General features: G+C 40.5%; 1 long non-coding RNA gene across 5 annotated transcripts in view; it reads right to left on the reverse strand.

Annotated features, from left to right (window-relative positions):
• The window catches only part of LOC123364681, an 83,935-nt gene that overhangs the window by 58,393 nt on the left and 2,996 nt on the right, over positions 1-22,546 (reverse strand). For all 5 annotated transcript variants that reach the window (XR_006577216.1, XR_006577213.1, XR_006577214.1 and 2 more), the window contains exon 2: positions 12,920-13,078. This is a non-coding gene — a long non-coding RNA (uncharacterized LOC123364681). The remainder of the gene's footprint in view (positions 1-12,919; positions 13,079-22,546) is intronic.

Below are 22,546 nucleotides of genomic sequence, written 5' to 3' on the forward strand. Positions count from 1 at the left end.
GAAGAAATTAGGTCACATTTTGTATTACCAAACCACCCACACCCGTCAAACTCTCTCTGATGTGACAGTGGTCTGACAAAAGCAGCAAAGGGTCCTGTGGCACTTTCTAGACTAACAGACGTTTTGGAGCATGAGCTTTCGTGGGTGAATACCCACTTCATCGGATGCATGTAGTGGAAATTTCCAGGGGCAGGTATATATAAGCAAGCAAGAAGCAGGCTAGAGAGAACGAGGTTAGTTCAATCAGGGAGGATGAGGCCCTCTTCTAGCAGCTGAGGTGTGAAAACCAAGAGAGGAGAAACTGGTTTTGTAGTTGGCAAGCCATTCACAGTCTTTGTTTAATCCTGAGCTGATGGTGTCAAATTTGCAGATGAACTGAAGCTCAGCAGTTTCTCTTTGAAGTCTGGTCCTGAAGGTTTTTTGCTGCAGGATGGCCACCTTAAGATCTGCTATTGTGTGGCCAGGGAGGTTGAAGTGTTCTCCTACAGGTTTTTGTATATTGCCATTCCTAATATCTGATTTGTGTCCATTTATCCTTTTCCTTAGAGACTGTCCAGTTTGGCCGATGTACATAGTAGAGGGGCATTGCTGGCATATGATGGCATATATTACATTGGTGGACGTGCAGGTGAATGAACCGGTGATGGTGTGGCAGATCTGGTTAGGTTCTGTGATGGTGTTGCTGGTGTAGATACGTGGGCAGAGCTGGCATCGAGGTTTGTTGCATGGATTGGTTCCTGAGTTAGAGTTACTATGGTGCGGTGTGCAGTTACTGGTGAGAATATGCTTCAGGTTGGCAGGTTGGCAGTGGGTGAGGACTGGCCTGCCACCCAAGGCCTGTAAAAGTGTGGGATCATTGTCCAGGATGGGTTGTAGATCCCTGATGATGCGTTAGAGGGGTTTTAGTGGTCTGACAGAATGAATACAATTGATGGCCCAGGTCACTGAGCATCACTGTTCAGTATGCTCATCACCACCATGTACATGCCTAACATATCCCTTGTGATATTAGATTCCTATTCTATCATGTTTTGTAGTCATGGAATTTAGATCCTCTTTCAGCTCATTCATTGGCTCCAACAAATAAAAATGTTGAGCATCAATAGGTTGAAGAATCCTAGATAAGAGGACACAGAGGAAATATTTTTCAGACTAAAAATGTCTAAAATATCTATTAGTTTTGAAAGACTGATGGAAATATGCCCAGATATTTCAGCCAACAGCAATGTCCCTGGTTAATGAGCTCTGGGACAATTATACTGGTTAATGAGCTATCATCCAAAGAATTCCTAATGGAGAAGTTCAGCATGTGCACAACTCTAGATACCCAGTGTCTTCCCATCAATAATGGCCTTTAGGTATTTGAAGCATTATCTCCTCCAGGGAAGAGACCATGAACTGAGCACATTCATAGAAGCAGGTGCTCTTCATAGTGCTTTGCACTATAGACTATTGTCAGAAGAATGGATTGTGATTAATACTTAAGCAACTAACAGAATGATACCCCTCTGCTCACCAATCACTCAGCTATTCCCACTGCCACAACCCTGGTCTGAGCTGCTGGTGTTCCTTTCAATGAATCTGCAAAACATACCTTTTTCTCTTTAATTTTTTTTTCTTACACTATAATATATATATGAAGAATAGAAAAACATGGAGGTTTAGCTGTTCTTCATGATTAAATGCAATAGATACACAGAACCTAAATGTTACATTAACTTTTCTAGAAACATATTGCTCCATGCTATCTTAATCCTCTCTAGTGAATCCTGCTGTTTCCTGCTTTGGGAAGGCATTTCTGTAACCAACTTTTATTACTTGAGGCACAAAAGTTGGTTACAGAAATGCCTTCCCAAATGCCTTCATTTTTCTCACATACCACTAATATTTCTCCTGCGCCAGGTATCACTAAGTACTATAATTAATAGAGCCCAACTGTAGTGATTCTGGCAAACTGTAACTTAACTATGTTGTTGCAATGGGATTTGGGTCTATAAAGAACCTGCTGAAGGTCTTAGTAGAATGGGCCAAATTGCTCAAAATAATCATGCTGTAGATTTAGAACAAAATCCTACCACAGTAAAACCAAGTCATTGGGAAAAAAAACTGTAGTAAACTTAGAGTAATGATCATAGTGTAATTTTACTTAACTTGTTTATGAATATTGATTTACATTGCTTAGAGAAAAAAGATGGATGGAAAAAAGATGGACCACGGGAAAAAAGAGACTGCAGATCATTGGCCTAAATTTAACAACAGAGTTAGCAATTTCTGGACAGGGAACTTAGGGGAGCGGGGAGCTGATGGGGGGCTGCCGGTCCACCCTGGTTCCAAGCCCCCACCAGCTAGCTGCAACGGGCTGCTCTTCCTGCAAACAGTGGACAAAGCAGGCGGCAAACGACATTAGAAGGGAGCATTGCACAACTTTAAACGAGCATGTTCCCTAATTGATCAGTAATGTAACAACAAAACAACATTAACCGAGACGACTGTATGTGAAGAGTTACTGTATCTTACCTGGATACATGTTGGCCTGTACATATAAATTTGACATAGGGAAAATGAAGCCTTTTGCCCCACATATCTAAATGATGCTCACTTATTCATATATAGTTGCTTGTTTACTCAGGAAAGCAGAAGTAACTGCTTTACAGTGGCATTGGAACAAAAAAATTATAGTGGGGATGCTGAAAGCTATTGAACAAAATTGCAAACCCTGGATATGATAGAAACCACTTCAAATCAATGGGTGCTACTGAACCCCCAGCACCCCCTGCTTCTTTATTTTTTATTCCCACAGCAGTAAAAATCTTGAGGCTGCATTATACTTGGAAAGAGAGCTGCTGTTTTACTACAACTAATGCATCAGTGGAAAATTAAGGGATGAAAATTGCAGAGTTTTTTTTAAAAGCATGTTGCAAGGAACTATAATATATTTTACAACATGCTGAAACAGGCACTCACCTGCTGTGGAATTAACAATTTCATGCAAAATCATGACCCCCTTTTTTTCCCCACTTAGTGTATGAGTTGTTAATAAAAATGAAATAAAAAATAAAGCACCTCTGATAACTCAAACACTTAAAGGAATGCAATGTTTTTCACCTTTAGTTCATGCCCAAAGTAGTAACTCAGTTGCTATAATGATGTACATGAAACTGTAAAAAAGGAATTTTAGAAGTCAATATAAATAACATCTAACTCCTCTTAGAGTTCTGCTCTAATCTTAAAGTCCTTGCTAGGTTTCAGCATCTAAAGCAACTTGGTATTATACTCTCCTGTTGTCTTTCAACAAATATGAATACATATGATGTGAACCATGCCCACTAGAGATAAAAATACTGATCTTCTTTGTAAAGCACTTTGAGATCTGCTGATGAAAAGCACTATATGAAAGCTAGGTATTGTTATTATCTTCTGTCTTGTCTCCAAAATGCCAATACCTGATTGCTTGGAAGAAAGGAAAAAGGGGGGAAGAACCCATGATATCCATTATCCGAATGCTAATAAATCCATAACACTAATGAAGTCATTTTCAAAATGCTGAGATGGAAGAGTGTGTAGGAAGAAACCCATGAAAGTAATTAAAATATGCAGAGGCTACCAGCAGTATTACTCCATCTTTCTAGCTGTCTGTCTTAGGTTTTTCTACACCATCATCACAATATTTAAGTGTTACAACATTATCTAGATCTTTTAAAGATCTAACCATGCAGATTGAAAGAGTATTTCTTTTTATTTGTTCTAAGTTACTGTTAGACTAAGTTCTATTGGCAAGGACTGTTATTTGTACAGTCCTTAGCTGCAATTTAGTAATAAATAATAATAAGCCACTAACTCTTGTTCTTGTACTGTGTAACAAGGGGGGGGCATGTTATTTGCTCAGGTAGGTTTATTTAACTTTCTAGCAAATTTCTGTACTGCAGCATATGCATACCATTCAGTTGGAGATTTTGAAAAACCAGAAGGGTAATTATATTACTCTTGAATATTCAACAAAAATCTGAGGTGTCTTGGAAGTGATGTTGGTCCAAATGGCTACACTATGAAAACAAAAGATCTAGAGGTCTGTTATGGAATACGGTCTTCATATGTATAAATATGAATAAATATTATACCATTGTTTCACCAGTGCTATAGTTAAGCCTGTGATGGTCATTTCAATACAAATCCCTCCTTTCAATCACTTGTAACTTTCTCAAACATTTTTCATTTGCCCTGAAATTGTACCTGATCGGTTTCAGGTAAATAGTCCAAAACTGCTGGAGGCAATTAAGATATACAGTTCATTTATCTGATTCCCCTTATGCTCTGAGTTTAAGTGGGTTCAGATAAATATTTCTGGTTTTGTCCTAAGTCTAATACAAATAATTTCTGCTGTGAATTATACATGATCAGTCTCGTGCCATTTAATCTGCAACAGATGGATCTGTCCCTGTGCAATACTCATTTGCCATAAATATACTGCTGACAACTCATGTCCACTCTCCTTGATTGGAATGGAAGATGCTCGTGTCATTTTTTCAGTTATAGTGAAAGTTCCCCTCACTCCCATCCAGAAGGTGAAGGTGAAAAACAGGGAAATCAAAGTTATCTTTCTCCTTCTCCCCATATGCTCCCAAAAATATTTATTTTTAATGGAGAAGTATAGCTGGAGAGTATGCCTATTCCAGAGCTTAACTATCCTTATAGTTAGAAAGTCTTTCCTAACATCTAACCTAAACCTCCCTTGCTGCAGATGAAGCCCATTACTTCTCATCCTACATCCAGTGAACATGGAGAACAATTGATCACAGTCCTCTCTATAATGGCCCTTAACATATTTGAAGTATGTTATCAGATGCCTCCTCAGTCTTCTTTTCTCAAAAGTAAAAACATTCACTTCTTTCAACCTTTCCTAATAGGTCAGGTTTTCTAAATCTTTCATCATTTTTGTTGCTTGTCTCTGGGATCTCTCCAATTTGTCCACATCTTTTCTGAAGTGTGAAGCCCAAAAATGGACACAGTACTCCAGCTGAGGCCTCACCAGTGCCAAGCACTGTGGGACAATTACCTCCTACATCATATATAGCACCCATGTTGATACATCCCAGAATGATATTAGCCTTTTTCAGAGCTGCATCACATTGTTGACTCATATTCTATTTGTGATACACTACAACTCCCAGATCCTTTTCAGCAGTACTACCGCTTAGCCAGTTATTCCCCATTTTTCACTTGTGCATTTGATTTTTCCTTTCTCTAAGTGAAGTACTTTGCACTTGTCTTTATTGAATTTCATCTTGTTGATTTCAGATCACTTGTCAAGGTCACTTTGAACTCTAATCCTTCCCTTCAGAATGCTTGTACTCCCTCCCAGTTTGGTGTCAACTGCAAATTTTATAAGCATACTCTCCACTCCATTATCCAAGTCATGAATGAAAATATTGACAAGTTCCAGACCCAGGACAGATCCCTTTGTGACCCCACTAAATACACCCTACCAGTTTGACCGAAAACCATTGATAACTATGCTTTGAATACTGACTTTCAACCAACTGTATATGCACCGTATAGTAATTTCATCTAGACCACATTTCCCTAGTTTGCTTATGAGAATGTCATGTGGGAATGTGTCAACAGTCTTACTTAAATCAAGATATATCATGTTAACTGTTTCCACCCTATTCAGTTGGCCAGTAACCCTGTCAAAGAAGGAAATTAGGCTGGTTTGAGATTATTTGTTTTTGACAAATCCATGCTGGCTATTTCTCATAACCCTATCATTCTCTCTGTGCTTACAAACTGATTGTTTAATAATTAGTTCCGATATCTTTCCACATATCAAAGTTAGACTGACAGGTCTATAGTTTCCCAGGTCCTCTTTGTTTCCCTTTTTAAAGATAGTTACTATATTTGCCCTTCTCCAGTCTTCTGGGACCTCATCCATTCTCCTGAAGATCTCAAAGATCATTGCAAACAGTCATGAGATTGCTTCAGCTATTTCCTAAAGTACCCTATGATGAATTTCATCAGGCCCTGCCAACTTGAATACATATAACTTACCTAACTATTCTTTAAAATGTTTGTCCCTACTTTTGCTTGTGTTCCTTCCCCCTGGTTGTTAATATTAATTGTGTTAAGTATCTGGTCACCATTAACCTTTTAGTGAAGTCTGAAGCAAAATAGGAACTAAACACCTTATGGGTTTCATGGGGATAATAATAATTCTTCTCTACCTCACAGGAGTGTTGTAATGATTATTTCATTCATGTTTGTTAGGCATTCAGAAACCACTGTAAAGAGTACCATTAAAATACCCATGAATTTAAAATAAATGATATGAGTGTTCATTTCCAACACTGCCCAATTGTGACTACTCTAATTCTCAGCAATTTGTATTTTCTCCAGCATATCAATACAATGTGGAAAGTTTCTTGACCCAAGTGATTAACTAATTCAGCAGAAGAAACCATGAGAACTTGCATGATCTAAAAAATAAAAAGGAGTCTCATAAAAAATGGAAACTAGGACAACTTACAAAGGATGAATATAGGCAAACAACACAGGAATGCAGAGGCAAGATTAGAAAGGCAAAGGCACAAAATGAGCTCAAACTAGCTAAAGGAATAAAGGGAAACGACGACTTTTTATCAATACATTAGAAGCAAGAGGAAGACCAAGGACGGGGTAGGCCCACTGCTCAGTGAGGAGAAACAGTAACAGGAAACTTGGAAATGGCAGAGATGCTTAATGACTTCTTTGTTTTGGTCTTCACCAAGAGGTTTGAAGGAATGCCTAACATAGTGAATGCTAATGGGAAGGGAGTAGGTTTAGAAGATAAAATAAAAAAAGAACAAGTTAAAAATTACTTAGAGAAGTTAGATGCCTGCAAGTCACCAGGGCCTGATGAAATGCATCCTAGAATACTCAAGGAGCTAATAGAGGAGGTATCTGAGCCTCTAGCTATTATCTTTGGAAATTCATGGGAGACAGGAGAGATTCCAGAAGACTGGAAAAGGGCAAATATAGTGCCCATCTATAAAAAGGGAAATAAAAACAACCCAGGAAACTACAGACCAGTTAATTTAACTTCTGTGCCAGGGAAGATAATGGAGCAAATAATTAAGGAAATCATCTGAAAACACTTGGAAGGTGGTAAGGTGATAGGGACTCACCAGCATGGATTTGTAAAGAAAAATCATGTCAATCCAATCTGATAGCTTTCTTTGATAGGATAAAGAGTCTTGTGGCTAAGGGAGAAGCGGTGGATGTGATATACCTAGACTTTAGTAAGGCATTTGATATGGTCTCGCATTATATTCTTATCAATAAACTAGGCAAACACAACTTAGATGGGGCTACTATAAGGTGGGTGCATAACTGGCTGGATAACTGTACTCAGAGAGTAGTTATTAATGGTTCCCAATCCTGCTGGAAAGGTATAACAAGTGGGGTTCCGCAAAGGTCTGTTTTGGGACCGGCTCTGTTCAATATCTTCATCAACAACTTAGATACTGACATAGAAAGTATGCTTATTAAGTTTGCAGATGATATCAAACTGGGAGGGATTGCAATTGCTTTGGAAGATAGGGTCATAATTCAAAATGATCTGGACAAATTGGAGAAATGATCTGAGGTAAAAAGGATGAAGTTTAATAAAGACAAATGCAAAGTGCTCCACTTAGGAAGGAACAATCAGTTTCACACACACTGAATGGGAAGAGATTGTCTAGGAAGGAGTACGGCAGAAAGGGATCTAGGGGTTATAGTGGACCACAAGCTAAATATGAGTCAACAGTGTGATGCTGTTGCAAAAAATGCAAACATGATTCTGGGATGCATTAACAGGTGTGTTGTGAGCAAGACACAAGAAGTCATTCTTCCGCTCTACTCTGCGCTGGTTAGGCCTCAACTGGAGTATTGTGTCCAGTTCTGGGCACCGCATTTCAAGAAAGATGTGGAGAAATTGGAGAGGGTCTAGAGAAGAGCAACAAGAATGATTAAAGGTCTTGAGAACATGACCTATGAAGGAAGGCTGAAAGAATTGGGTTTGTTTAGTTTGGAAAAGAGAAGACTGAGAGGGGACATGATAGCAGTTTTCAGGTATCTAAAAGGGTGTCATGAGGAGGAGGGAGAAAACTTGTTCACCTTAGCCTCTAAGGATAGAGCAAGAAGCAATGGGCTTAAACTGCAGCAAGGGAGGTTTAGGTTGGACATTAGGAAAAAGTTCCTAACTGTCAGGGTGGTTAAACACTGGAATAAATTGCCTAGGGAGGTTGTGGAATCTCCATCTCTGGAGATATTTAAGAGTAGGTTAGATAAATGTCTATCAGGGATGGTCTAGACAGTATTTGGTCCTGCCATGAGGACCTCTCAAGGTCCCTTCCAGTGCTAGAATCTATGAAATGTAAACGTGACATCAATACAGTTTTAAGCCAAAATAAAAGGTAGCGATGGATGAGCTACAAAAACTTTGGAAGCTGATTTCAAATGAACGTGGATGAACAAATCTCAATACACATAACACATAGTAACTGGATGCTTACCTGGAAATGTCACTAAATAAAAATGGAGGGTTCTTCTCTCCAGACCTACATGAACCTCCCCTTTTTCCCCCCCTAAAACTACAAACCAGCAGGCCAAACAGGCTTTCCCTCCCCTTTCACACCCAGACCTGTACTGAATCTTCTCTTCCCTTCCAAGCCCCCTTGATACCAACACACCAATCTTATCACCTTTCCCTTTCAGAAATAGTGTATCACCTTCCTAGAGCTTGCTGAAACTCAAGGATTTCAGGTTGCCCGAAGTGTCAGTATTTTCTCATTTGCTTTCATTCTCAGAGATGGTAATCCCTGAAAATTTTGTTTCAGAAACACTGAAATAAGGTTATCCTGAAAAAAGGTGAAATTGACATTCATTGAACAGGAGCCTGAAACTGAGTGTCAATTTCACTTAGTTTCTTTCCGGCTCTCAGGCTGCTAGGCTCTCCACTTCAGCAAGGGCTCAAGGGGTTGGCAAGAGCCCTTCTCAGAAGCAGGGAGTCTACCAGGCTCTAGAGATCTGGCTCCAGCCATTGCTCTTCCTGTGGAGCAGAACCCTGCTGTGACATCGTGGTCAGGACACCCAGAATTGTGAGCCGCTATGTTACCATTCTTTGCCTCAGCAACTGAGTTTTGTTGCTGATAAGCTGCATGTCAGCTCCCTGACACACCAGCCTGTCTGCCTTGCTAGCAAACTCTTCTGAACTCTAAAGCTTGCCTTACAGGTTGTTATACTGCCCGGTGTGATTCACAGTGAGAGAGCCTATTTCAAGTCAGACTGACAAAAACTGGGCAGATGCTCCCACACTAGTGGTTTGTTCTATAATCAGATTTAACCAAAACCAGCCACAAATGTGTGCTCCTGGATCGCTATACTAGCTTAACACAGAGCCACAGGCAGTCTCCTTAGACCCTCCAGCCCATATTACCACCCAGACTAACTGGACTTTATGATGAAAGGTTATTAAAACCAAAATTCACCACAAATTAGGTTCTTCCAGTCCCAAAAGACCAGTCACTTACTCCAGGTCAAAATATAGTTCAGATCTCACCAAAGACAACGCTGTAGTCAATCCTTTAGAAACTAACTAAAGGTTTATTAACTAAGAAGAATAAATTACTGTTATTAAATTGTTAAAGCAGATAAAATACATTACAGTTGGATCAGAGCATATAGTCCAAAATAATAACAGGGATGTTAAATCTGCTAGTTTTCTATGAGTTTCTCTGAGTTGCTCAAATAGTTTGGGGACCTCAGTCATTTTGTTCATAATCTCCCCTTGTTAGAATTCACCAGTCCAGAGATGCGTAGGAAAGAGGTGGCCAGGAGCCTTTACTCTTCCCTTTTATATCTTGAACCTCTCCGCCCCACCCCCAACTCCCTGCCCTTCCTGGCATGCTCAGAGTCGGCTCCTGTCCCCAGAAGCTGAGCCTGGGCAGGGAACGGTGGCAGTGGCAGCCCGCTCCTGCCCAGGCTCAGCTTTGGGGGACAGGAGCTGACTCTGAGCATGCCGGAGGGGCGAGGGGGCTCCGGCTTGTTTGGCCACTGTTCCCAGAAGCTGAGCCGGGGTGGGGGACAACCTGCTGCTGCCACAGCCAGGTGCTCTCTCAGTCAGCCACTGCGCTCACCAAGCAGCGTCCCAGGCAGCATGGCTGGAAGAGGAGAGGCTCTGGCCCCACCTCTTCCCTTCTGGCTCTGGCTCCGCCCCTCCCTCTCCCTGCCCAGGCCAGCTGCTGGGGGCACTTGACCCTGCTGGAGGTGCATTTGGCCCTTTGTGCAGCTCCCATGAGTCGCCCCTTGCAAATCTTTGCTTGCACCCCTCTGCGACTTGCCATCTGAGGTGCCTTCACCCTTGTTTACCATTTGTGATCTCTGAAGAGTTAATCTGTGGGCATTCCTCGACCTCACAACATTTTTGAGATACGAAACACATAGCAAAGTTTCATAACTTCATATAAAATGATGATCCACACATTCAAACAGGATAATACTACTTAGCGGATTACAACCTTTCCAGTGATACTTCACAGGGTATACTTTGTAGAAGATTTCACAATTTTGTAACAATGGTGACAATATTAGTGAAGACAGTCACCTTCCCCTTTAGTCTGCATCACACAGGTAAAAACTGGTGAACACCAATTCCCTAGTTCCCCAGAGATGTCTCTCTGCAGTGTCCAGCCTCTTTCACTGACACACACAAACAATCAAGATCGGTGCCTCCAAAGAGAGAGAACACACACAAGCCTGTTGGTTTAGCAGAGGACTCTCACTCCACTTAAATACATAGCACCGAGATGGTTTGTAAATAAAACCAGAATAAGTTTACTAACAAAGAACAGAGAGTTGAGGGATACTAAGCAAGAATAAGAACAACAGGTATGCTTGCAAACCAAAAACAAAACAAAACATGCTTTTAGGTGACTAAAACTTAATTTTTAAGGTAGTTACAATCTTTATTTAAGCAGGTTTCTCACTTCCATCAAGTTCCCAACAGCTCTTGCCTTTCTGGCCAATAGACTCCAGCTTTCGTAGGTTCAAAGGATGCTGTACTCTCTTGGGACCATAGTGATGGATAACTACAAAGTCTTTTTGCTCCCCTTTTATCACTCAAAGTTCACTGTCTCTGCCTCAAGAGCCAGGAAGGCTTCTTGGGGTGCAGATTCTGTTCCCTCGGGTGATTGTTAAACAGTTATCCCCACGGCTCATTTAGCTTGGTGGCTTCGTTTACCTTATATATAAGGATACAATTTAGTCACAGAGGTCACTGATTCCATGACTTTAACAAACCTCTGTGACTTCTTTAACTTCAGCCCCCTCCACAGCAGTAGAGTCAGGGGCTGGAGATGGAGCTGTCAGCCCCCATGGTGGCAGGGTCTAGAGCCCCACACTGCAGTGCTCAGGCTTCAGTTTCCCCTCCCCCAGCAATCAGCAGCCCCCAGCCCATTATTTTCAGTAAAAGTCAGGGACAGATCATGGGCTTCTGTGAATTTTTGTTTATTGCCCGCAACTTGTCCGTGACTTTTACTAAAAACAACCATGACAAAATCTTAACCTTACTTATACGTAAATGTACTTCCATTGTATTCTGCCAGTGACCAAAGTGCTGAAACAGGTACATGGACATTCCTGTGTCTTGGGCAGACTGGGTTTTATGCTCTGCCTTCCAAATGCATTTTAAGAACATATTTCCCGCACACTTCTGTATCTGTCTGTACCCAACTCGTACATACATCATGCAGTGATTTTTGGTACCAGCATGTCACCAGTTTACATATGATACATTACATGATATCTCTGAGATATATATTATAACAACAGTGCGTTGGGGCAATGAGTGTGTCAGGCCTGATGTGAGTTACAGTATGGGGGCCCCTCTGCCAGTTGGCCTGAAGAGGCTTTTGAGGTCACAACTGCCTGTTCCAGCCAGGGATCCAGGAGCTGGCATGCTGCCATGAAGGGTAACAGGCCCTAAGGTCCCAGCTCCAACCAGGGATCTCAGTGCTCGTGTCACAGAATGGGGAGTCTGCCAGCCGTCAGTCCTGGCTCAGCTGTGGGTCCGGAGGCTGGAAAGCTTCCTGCCTCAGCCATGGAACACCTGTGTTTTGGGGAAAGTTTTGTTAAATCTGCAATAGTTCAGCTCCACTGATTTGGGTTCGGGCTGCGGGGCTAAAAATTGCTCCCTAGATGCTCAGGCTTAGGGTGGTGTCCGGGTTCTGTGATCCTCCGCCTCGCGCGGTCCCAGAATCCAGGCTTCAGCTTCAGCCCCAGCCCAAATGTCTATACTGCAATTGAACAGCCCCGTAGCCTGAGCCTTGCAAGCCTGAGTCAGCTAACACAGGCCAGCCACAGGTGTTTAATTGCAGTGTAGACACATACCCAGAGAGTCACAGCTAAACACAAGGTGGAACAGGCTGTTTAGCATAAGTAGTTAATACATATTTCAAGGGACCATTCAAGGTGAAATGGACCTTTAACACTTCTCCAGTCCTAGGGGAGAAAGGAAAGTAAGGGGGGGAAAGGCAGCTGGGAGATGGGGTTAGTTGGTTATAGATTGTTGAAACGAACTATACATCTCTATTTAGTCCATGATTTTTGGTGTCTAGCAAAGCTGTCCAATAAAAGAGATTACCTCACCCACCTTTTCTCTTTAGTACCCTGGAAACCAACAAGACTGTATACATAGATTCAACTAAACATTTTGGTCCAGTCAATGAACATGTTCAACCAGCTCTAGACCTGCCAACTCTTTTCTGTCAGGCTCCCTCACCCAGTTCTACTATGCTTCTCCTTTCCAGTTCTGCGACCCCCAACTATGCACCTACACTGATCCTTTCTGGTTTAGGTCTATGATATACACCATTCCCATTCATTTGGCCTCCCCAAATCTTCCTACCTTTCAGGAAAGGATGAAGAGGTCCATCAGCTCTTTAGCTCTTCTGAGCTAGGTTGGAGTTCAGATTGCACTCAGATATGGAGTAGAACTGGGTGAATAAGTGACTTTTTTCAGTTTGTTGTCAGTTTCAAGAAGTCCTCCAAAAACATTCAGGTCAGACTGAAAAACAAAAATAATTTAAACATTTTCAGCAAAATCAAAAAGTAAAATCATTTCAGGTCAAATGAAATGTTCAGCCAAAACTGAACATTTCATTTCGATTTCAAGTTTTTTTCTTTCCCTTACATTTTTTAATTAAAGGAAGTTTCCGAATGAAAAGCCATTTGGAAATGAAAAAAAAAAGTTTCATCATGAAAATGTTGAAACAAAATATTTTTATTTTTTCAGATTTTTTTTGTTTGGTGCAAATGAACAATTTAACAAAACAGACACAAATATGTGAAATGTTTTGGTGTCACCAAATCTGCATTTTTCAACAAAAAAACATGTCAGTCAAAAAATTTTGCCCAGCTGTACAATGGAACTTCCTGGAGGGCCCCACACCATTGCAAAGGATACGACTATAGCCATGTGAGATTTTTTTAAGGAGAAACCAGTCTACCTAACTATCGGCTTTTATACTGCTCTCATCCCCACGGCATCAGAGTACCTCAAGGTTCATGCTAAACAACCAGTTTCCATTAGTTCTGATAGATTTACTCTGAATTTTCACTGGGGTAACAGAGCCAAATCTAGGCCATAGTCTCTGCCCAGAAGCGCTTACAAATAAACACAGCTGACTTAAAGGTCGAATTTGGAAATGAAACTGATTGATAATGTCTCTTTAAACACTAGGCCATATTTTCAAAGTGATCTCAATTTGGCCTCTCTTTATACACGGCAATTTTACTTATGCAAATCATTGTGAGTTCAAATTTTCCCACACAATTATTGCACATAAATGACAAAATGTGCATGTGCAATCCCAGTCTGTGAAAAAACTACGCTGTTTGTGCAAAAAGATAGGTCTTTATATTTGTATGGCCTATCATTTGTGTGCACAAGTGACAGTGTACAGACAATGCAGGTGTAATTTTGGAGATCCATCAAAATTTAGTAAATTATCTGGCTAGGTACTCCTTTAAATGTTTATAAATCACTTTAAAATCAGTGTTACTGTACTTTGTAAAGTTTGAGTGCCAGAACATTAATTTAACTTTACAGTTCTAAATGCATTAGTCTTTCCTTGAATTTAAAGTGCTTTATGATACATTTTATAGACATTTTATAATTTAATAGACATTACTAGCAAAAATTGTCACCAAACATTTTATATGTGCTTTACCCATTTTGTTTTCAGTTCTGCAGTACCCACTTCCAATGCTAACATTAGTAAATATTTTTGTAAGTTTGTAGGAAAAACAGAGTGTGAATGGTACTGCATTAAATAATCTTCAATAACATCATGATATTATTTCATAGATATTGAAAGTAGGTCTTGTGCTCCTGTTGGTGTCACTAGGCATGACTCTAGGTAACTCAGGAGGGTGGAAAACCATAAGTGTCAATAAAGCCTTCCTGTAGTAGGCCTAAATGAACTAAAGTCACTCCATGTCTGACCAAAGCGCTTCCATGTTTATGTTTGAACTTTAATTGACCTAACAGGCCGGCAACAAAGAATGGTTATCAGTTACAACACCTGTACCAGAAGGTAATAATGAGGCCTGCTTGCTCAAAGAAGTAAAACAAGATAACTGTTCACAGAAGAGTTACTAACGAGCTAAAGTGGTTTTTGCCAAGTAGGATTTAACCTGCTTAGTGTAATTGCTACTTGCATGATGTATCCGCTATATGGGAAATAGGAGAGGGGGGGTAGAGGGGGATGAGTAATGTGGGGGTAATGGGAATGCTTAGCTGAAATCATGTATAAGAAGGGGAAAACGGCTTGTATCTGTGTGCAGGATTTGAGATTGCTATGTCTCCCTTGCACCTTATTTGGGCTCAAATAAACTTTGTCTGCTTCTCCACCTTGGTGTGTTTATTGGAGCGAAGCACACCGGGCAACGAACCCCTGTTGCTGTCCTCGGGCCTCTGTGCCGGCAACACTCCCTTGCTATGTATTGTGGCAAATTTCCTTGTGCTGTCTAACCAGTTTCTGGGCTCAATCCATCTGACACTGAATCCAACAGAAGCTGGATCAGACCAAAATTAGCATTTTTATCAACCTATAAATTAACAGTTGCATAAAAGCCAGTCTTCTTGCATTCAATCTAAAACTACAGTACAAATTATATAAAGATTGCACACTTAGTATGTTGTATCCCACACATTTCTTCTAGAGAGAACAATGTGGTAAATTAAATTGTGTTTACGCTTATTAAGCCTCCCAGTCTCCATCCTTATTTATGCACATCAATTCTTAACCAACACTGTAGATTTTGAAATAACATAAATATTAAGAGTTGACAAACACAATATTGAGTTTAAGGATCAGCCTAATTAGAGTGATGTTACTTTGTGCTTTAAGCTGAAAGACAACAAAAGATATCAAATATTTTTCCCTGACTGGCATTGCAGATATTATTGATGAACCAGTTGGAAAACTTTGTTGCTATTTTTATCAGGCCCACTTTTTTAATAGATAAGAAAAAAAACTATATTAAATGGATAACTTCTGCAGGCACAGAGTAGATATTTATCGCCTTTAATGTTTAACAGAGACATTATTCTGTATCCTGAGCAGGTCATGTTACTCATAGTCTACCAAACAATGGGATTCATTTGCCCTCTTTGAATACTTCAGATGTGCCTATAGTTGAGAAAAATCAACAAACTAGGGCTGTTGATTAATAGTTTTAATCGCACTGTTAAACAATAGAATACCAATTGAAATGTATTAAATATTTTGAATGTTTTTCTACATTTTCATATATATTATATTCTGTGTCGTAATTGAAATCAAAGTGTATATTATTTTTGTTTATCGTTTTCACAGTGCAAATATTTGTAAACAAAATAAATAGTATTTTTCAATTCACTTCATACAAGTACTGTAGTACAATCTCTTTGTGTGAAAGTGCAACTTACAGATTTTTTTTGTTACATAACTGCACTCAAAAACAAAACAATGTAAAACTTCAGAGCCTACAAGTCTACTCAGTCCTACTTCTTGTTCAGCCAATCTCTAAGACAAACAAGTTTGTTTACATTTACAGGAGATAAAACAGCCTTAGTTTGTTGATTTTTTATTTCTTATTTACAATGTCACCAGAACGTGAGAACAGGCATTTGCATGGCACTTTTGTAGCTGGCTGTCAAGGTTGAATCCCAACTCTGTCACTTTGAGTACAGAAGGTGGGGGCCAACAAGGATTTTAAAATCAATACTTGCCACTCCAGGCTTGTATTAAACTCCCAAGGTTACAGCTTTTCTCTGACTTTGGCTTGGTAAATGCTGCGACCACCCAAATGCAAAAACCCCCCTTTGGACCAAGGAAGGAGCACTTGGGAATTATTCCTTGTGAGGTACCCTCAAGCCCTTTCACCATTCCTCTGGGGAAGAGTTGAGAAAGAAAACAAAGGCAATTAGCTGTGGCTATCAGCTAATCAAACAACAAGCACAAACCTCTTAGGACACCAAAAACCCAATCCTGTTTTAAAAAAGGTAAATTTTATTAAAAACAAAAAGGAAAAAAATACATCTGAAACTTAGGCTTTTGTTAGATTTTAGAAGAGCAATTCCAAAAATTAAGCACCCAAAATAGCTTTCTTGGGGGTTCAGCATAAGGGTTACAAGCAAACAAAAGCATCTGGGGTTAGCACAGAGGCGATCCACAAGCCAAAATAAGAAATAAACCTGATTGTGTCTAACGAAACATTCCATATCCAAATAATTTCTTCTAGGTATGGAAGATACTTTTTCATACCTGGTTCAAACCTTATAATGCATTCCTGCTTATAGCATTGCTGCACTGTGTCCCTGCAGCCCAGAGAACAACAGACAAAGGAAAAGTTTCTTTCCCCATTTTAAAAAGTTCTACCATCCCATTGGCTCTTTTGGTCAGGTGCCCACTCCTTTTCTTTTACCTGTGGGCTTGTTAACCCTTTACAGGTAAAGCAAGCAGAGCACAGACACCAAGAGAGATTTTACAGCTAACTGGCTAGCTGGGTGTCCATAAGGGAGCTACCCCCCACTTCAGTTATCACACTGGCATTGCAAGGTATTTACATGCCAGATATGCTAAACATTTGTATACCCCTTCATGCTTCAGCCACCATGCCAGAGGACATGCTTCCATGCTGATGACGTTTGTTAAAAAAAAAAATGTGTTAATTCAATTTGTGACTGAACTCCTTGGGTGGGGGGGAATTGCATGTCCCCTGCTCTGTTTTACCCACATTCTGCCATATATATCATGTTATAGCAGTCTCAGATGATGACCCAGCACGTTGTTCATTTTAAGAACACTTTCACTACAGAGTTCACAAAACGCAAAGAAGGTATCAATGTGAGATTTCTAAAGATAGCTACAGCACTCGACCCAAGGTTTAAGAATCTGAAGTGCCTCCCAAAATCTGAGGGACGAGGTGTGGAGCTTGCTTTCAGAAGTCTTAAAAGAGCAACTCTCCGATGCGGAAATTACAGAACCCAAACTACCAAAAAAGAATATCAACCTTCTGCTGGTGGCATCTAACTCAGATAATGAAAATGAACATGCGTCGCTCCGCACTGCTTCGGATTGTTATTGAACAGAACCCGTCATCAGCATGGAACCATGTTCATGGGAGCTGCGGTCAGCCGAACCTGCCGACGCGGCAGGTAAACAAACTGGCCCGGCCCGCCAGCGTGCTTACTCTGGCGAGCTGCCAGACCCCTGCTCTATCCTAATCCTAGTGGACCAAAATTCATATAACTAACGCCGCCTTCTCTGTTGGCACCCTTGCTAGCAATTTCAGCAGGGAGACCAAGAAACAAACATGCACAGAGACTGAGCTACCCACTTATCTCTTGAGTTGGCATTTCGAAGCCAGGAATGAGGCACACTGGTTGACAATGTGGGAACTTGCAGAGCTTTAATACTTCCACTGCCGCTGCTTGTGCTGTACAATATCCATTTTATGGATAAAAAGAGAACTTTGCTCTCCAGAGGTGTGAATACAGTGACTTTCATAAACCCTAACTTCATTTTAAAAAACTATAAGAGAAAATGTAATTTGCTTTCTGGCTTTATCAGTACTCTATATCTGTGTTCATACTGCAGACAGCAAAAACATCTGTGAGATCAATAACAAACATCCTACTTGTGGTTCATATTTAGACTCCATTTAAAGAGAACGTCGTCCAGCATATGCCTATTTTACCTTACAATTTCCAGTTTGGGTGAAATGTTAGAGTGAAAAAATAGCATGTTCCTAAAAGATAGACAGGGCAACGAAGATTTGTTCTTATATGACAATGAACAAGCAGCCTAATTTGTACATTTTGATCTAAAATCTACATTAAAAGAATGTTAAGATGGCAAAATCAAACACTCAAAAGTTAGGAAATACCAGAATTTAGTTTGCCTGTGCATCCCTCCTCATCCCAATCTCCCCCTTCTGCACCAGGCTCCTCGTTCCAACCAGAGCCTCCTGGCCTAACCAGTCTCCAGCCTCGTCAAGGCTTCTCATCCCAGCCCAGCCACTCCCAGTTTTTCCCCCACAACCTGCTCCACCAGCTCCCAGGCTACCCCCCACAGCTTTCTTCTCCTAATCTGTCACTCATCCTAGGTCTGGCTCTTGTCCCCTCTGAAAGTGAGTGAGAGTTTCCTCTCCCATGCTGCATGAGTGGCAAAGGCGGGAGAATTGAGAGCATAGGTCAGTCTCCTTGCTCAGCACCTGCACCCCCTGGATAAAGCATGATCATAAAGATTAAATCTTTAGAGTCTTATAGTACAAAATGTGAGGCAACCGTAACTGGGGGTGGGAGGGTGGGGGAGCACTACCAGTTCCACATAAAATACGCATTGATTTATTAGACTTGTTTGATTCAAAGGGGAAAAAAAGCCTTTAAAATAACATTTTAAATATAAAAAAATTAGAAAAATATTTTCCAAGCAGTACAGCAGTTAGCTACATAATTTCTAAAACCAAATTAATTTCATACATTTGAAAATGTACACCTCATCTCTTTCTCAGTTTGCTATTGTAGATTGACAGCTCAGAGATATATTCCATGCAACACTGCAGCAACTAGTAAACTAGCAAACAAAAGCCTCTATACTACTACTATATCACTTTAATAACAGTTACGGTTGAGTCAGATCACACAGCATCCACCCAATATCTGAAAAGCATAGAAATAAGTAAAGGGAAAAGTCTTGTGTGCTCTCTTCCACTTTCATATCACCTACAACGCTTTTAATAATGTTCTTCAATCCTCCATAAGGCTTTTGCTTCCATCTCCAGCAATACATACCCCAATTTCATCAATCGCCCACTTTGTTGCAAATCCTTAACAGTTCTCATATGCTTAAATTAATTATATCAGATCAGCACGTTTGTTAGACATTCCATGCATTTGGGAAGTTCTTCTCTTTTAACACTGCTAAAGTCACTGAACTTCCCCTAGGCTACAAGGGTATTTGGCCAGAGTCCACCTCTCTCTTATTGTGAGTTCATCTTGGTGCCCAACCTTGCAATTATGGCTAAAAGGTCATAAAATACACTATAGACAAAGAATGCCTACATATAACTGATATTTGAGCAATCAGCACACAAGAAGTAACAATGTAGACAAAGCACAGAGCCTCGAGTGTTTCAGGTTTCTTCCAAAGGGGTTACCAAAAAAAAAGAGAGATACAATCCCGTTAAAAATTGCCAAATGGGGGGATTTTGTAACTCTTATTAGTCTCGCTCCATCTTTTCATTTTTCATTAAATTTGTTTTTAAAAAACTGATTATTCTGGTTGTAGTAAGCCTAGCCTGCAAGGTTTTGTGCAGCTTTGAATCCCAGAGGATAAACAACTAAGGTGAAAGAGAAATGAAGATGTTAAATCAGATGCCTGATCCTTGTTTCTTGAATGTTGCATAGCTTTCTATGCCAAAGGAGAAGACTATGTGATCCTCTGTAAAACAATTACTAATAAACACTGTTTAAATACAAATTCAGTAATAACTTTATATGGATATTTGCTATTCACGTATTTTGTAATTCCCTGCTCTTTACCATGTTACCAACTCTCTTAAGGTTATCACAAGTCTTGTGATTTTGGGAGTTTGCTGGAATTATCTTAACTGGGAATCTCACCTTTCATTAAAATAAATAAACCTTCATGCTTGCAGAGAAAAGCTTGAAAAAGTAAACCCTGAATGCTCCAACACCAGCAAACAAATAAAAAAATCCAGAATTTATTATTTTTAAATCTCATGATTTTCAAGTCAATTTTAGTTTGGTTTTTTTTGAATGCCTAGGGTTACCAATACTGTCTTCATGAAACTTTTAGGACTCCCTCCTGTGAAGCATTAATAACTTTGGGGACAGAATTAATTAAAACATTTTATTTAACATGAACAACACCCAAATGACCTTGTATTCTCCTTAACTCTCTGGTTCCTATTAATCTATGCCCAAAACAGGCTTGCCTTATAAGAACTTTTTTTCCCCCTTCATGCTTTCGGAGCTAATCCTTTAAATTTGGCATAGCTCAACAACTTCAGCCTAAAAGTAGCTACAGGTGAGTCACATCACACGCGCATTTAACTTACGTGAATTCAACTATATGCACTCGGCAAAAAAAAGAAAAACAACAAGGTACCTGTAAATAGTGCCAGCAATTCCACCCACCATTCCACTCAATGAGCATATGCCCCAGAGTGACCATGAGATGGGAGATGTGAATCTGCTGTTCCCTCAGTCGGTCTCAGTTCCTGCGTGCCTCTCAGAGTGTGAGCATCTCTCCACACTGAGTGTGATTCTAGTGTTTAAAGATACGTATTTTTCGTACAACATGGCCCCTAAATGCAAGCCAACTACTTCATCTGGTGCTCAACCGAAGAAACAGCGATCTGTTCCAACGCTGGAGGAAAAACTGGCTGTGTTGGACTTATTGAGAGACAGTATGTCGGTCTCCAACGTGGCGCGTAAATATGGCCGCAAAGAATCTAGCATTCGTGCCATCAAGATTCGAGAGAGAGAAATTCGTCAAGCCGTGGCATCAAGTGCTCCAATAACTGCTAAGGTGATGAGCCAGGTACGTGATAAGACTTTAGTGAAGACTGAAAAGGCATTAAACTTATGGCTGGAAGACATGAACCGTAAACGTGTGCCTATCAATGGCAACACGTTGTGAGAAAAGGCTCTTAGCCTCTACGCGCTGTTCAAACCTCCTGCCAAAGAGGGACAGCCTTCTGATGAGAAGGAATTCAAAGCCAGCCAAGGTTGGCTTAACAGTTTTAGGAACCACTTCAACCTCAAAAAAGTGCAGACTACTGGTGAAGCTGCATCTGCCAATGAAGAGGCAGCAAAAGCCTACCCCGAACAATTAAAGAAAATCATAGATGAAAAGGGCTATCTTCCGGAACAAGTTTTTAATGCTGATGAGACTGGGCTCTTCTGGAAAAAAAATGCCCACCTGCACTTACATTTCGAAATCAGAAAGATTTCAAGGCAGCTAAAGACCGTGTGACTGTTGTTCTGTGGCAATGCAGCTGGGCATTTAATAAAGCTGAGCTTGCTCTACAGGGCTGCAAATCCACGTGCCCTAAAAGGCAAGAAGAAAAATCTCCTGCCTGTGTTCTGGCAATCAAATAAAAAGGCTTGGGTGATGGCAGCGTTATTTCTGGATTGATTCCACAGGTGTTTCATTCTGGAAATCAAGCGGTACTTCAAAGAGAAAGGACTTGACTTTAAAGTGTTGCTGATCATAGACAATGCTCCTGGATACCCTGCAGCACTCCGGTTTGCACATAACAATGTTGATGTTGTCTTTCTCCCCCCCAATACCACCTCCATCCTCCAACCTCTCGACCAAGGCATGATTCGCTGTTTCAAGGCCACATACACGAGGCTCACGGATACGTAGCGCTATGGATGCTGATCCCAATCTTAATGTGATGGAGTGTTGGAAGTCCTTCAACATTGCCGATTGCATCACTTATATTAAACAGGTAATGGATGCAATCAAGCCTGAAACAGTCAATGCATGTTGGCGAAACCTATGGAAAGAATGTGTGAATGATTTTAAGGGTTTCCAGACCATTGATAAAGAAGTGAGATGCATTGTTCAGGTGGCCAGGCAAGTGGGTGGTGATGGCTTCGTCGACATCCTTGAGGAAGAAATTGAAGAATTAATTGAGAGCCATAGAGAAACATTGACTAATGAAGAGTTAGAGGAACTAATAAAATCGTCTACAGAAGACGAAGATGATGACAATGAACAGGAAGAGCCAGCAAGTTGGAATCTTCATAAATTTGCTGAAGTGTTCCAAGCTGCGAAACACTTGAATGATTTAATTTCTGAATACAATCCCTCTATGGAATGAAGCCTCAAAAACACACGTAGTATTATGGATGATTTGAGACGGTATCAAGAAATGTTTGAACAGCTCAAGAGACAACAGCGACAGTTGCCAATCACCATGTTTTTCAAGGAAAAACAACCAGCAGCAG

The sequence above is a fragment of the Mauremys mutica genome, chromosome 2 (assembly GCF_020497125.1).
Source record: "Mauremys mutica isolate MM-2020 ecotype Southern chromosome 2, ASM2049712v1, whole genome shotgun sequence".
NCBI classification, from domain to species: Eukaryota; Metazoa; Chordata; order Testudines; family Geoemydidae; genus Mauremys; species Mauremys mutica.